The sequence below is a fragment of the Salarias fasciatus genome, chromosome 20 (assembly GCF_902148845.1).
Source record: "Salarias fasciatus chromosome 20, fSalaFa1.1, whole genome shotgun sequence".
NCBI lineage: Eukaryota > Metazoa > Chordata > Actinopteri > Blenniiformes > Blenniidae > Salarias > Salarias fasciatus.
The window spans coordinates 32,316,303-32,317,877 of NC_043764.1; positions in this window are offsets into that span (position 1 = coordinate 32,316,303).

Sequence of the window (1,575 nt, forward strand, 5' to 3'; positions counted from 1 at the left end):
TTGGTTTTCCTTAGGGAGGAAACACAAACACTTCACATTGTTTATCACATTTACCCAATCACCCACACATTCACACACCAGAGGAGACCGCTGCCATGCGCAGGGAGCTCAGTCCGTCCACTGGCAGCTGTTTGAGGCTCTCGGACACTTCGACGTGTGGACAGGGGGGGATGCAGAATCGAACCAACAACCTTCCTATCTTAAGATGAAGACTATTCTACGTGCATATTCATTCAGATTACAGTCTTGCGTGTCTTACCCAAGGCCCTCAAGGTCCATATTTGGTTAAAAGAAAAGAAGAATCATCATCTGGAGCTTCAGCCTGTCTGCCCAGTACCCGCTATCTGCTGTACGCTATACTGGGTCTGAGACTGGGACCAGGACTAGGAGTTTCTGGACTGGTACCAGGTCCAGGACCAGGGGACTCTGGACTGGGAGTAAGGACACTCTGGAGGGAAACACTGTCCTCACTGTTCATCTGCTCAGCATGTGCAGAAGCAGCACTTTTTTCAACATGGCGTTTCCAGAAAGTTCCACTTCGGCAGCTGTCTTCAACAAGTCGCAGGTCCAGTGGCTCCGAGCAGCAGCACACTGCTGGAAATGTGTTCCAAATGGTCCGGATGGAAAGCCATTGATAATTTAGCCTCCACATTCCTGTTGTCCATGCTCCTCTTCTTCCTCCTCCTCCTCCTCCTGTTCCTCATCCTCCTCAGATTCATCCTGCCTCCACCTCCTCCTCCTCCACTTTAGATTCTTCCTCCTCCTCCTCCTCCTCAGAGTCTTCCTCCCCCTCCTCCTCTTCTCTCCAGTGCTCCTCCTCATTATCAGCTTGTCTCAGACAATCACAGTGCTGAAGACTGCAGGGTTCTCAATATTTAATGTGGATGTTCAACAAGATGCAAGAGGCTCCTCCCCACCCCCCCCCCCCCCCCCCCCCCCCCCCCCCACCCCCTCCACCCCTCCACCCCTTCAAGTGTGTTTGAAGGAATATTTTATCACAGATAATGCTGTGTTGAAAGGCCTCTGATGCTGTTCCTTTTTAAATCATAATACCAACTCTGGTCTGGACGGGGAGCAGGGACCAGACCGCGGATCAGCAGGGGGTTTGGCTTCTCTGTTCTACCCAGCAGTATTCCACTCACTGCACATGGACTGAGGCAGGAGACTACAGACCGGGAACTTCCAGTTCCACTGCTGGGGATCCTGCAGAGAGAGAGAGAGAGAGAGAGAGAGAGAGAGAGAGACAGAGACAGAGACAGAGACAGAGAGGGAGAGAGGCTGGAATGGGGAAGAATACAGACTAGGAGAGTGACAAATGTTAGTATTAGGCTATATGTACACATGAGAGTGAAAGACGACGAGTGCGACAGTAAAGAGGCTCAGGGTAGGTCCTCCAGCCGTCTGCACCTACAGAAGCTTCACTAAAGGTGATCAGGATTGTCCCAGAAATGGTCTAAAATCTGGACTTTACCAGGCTGCTGTGAAAGGACAAAATGATCCTGAGAGTCCTGGAGCCGCTCTAACTGAAGCTTCACGAGCCAGAAAGGTCTTACAGCAGAGACTGAGGCGGCCTCC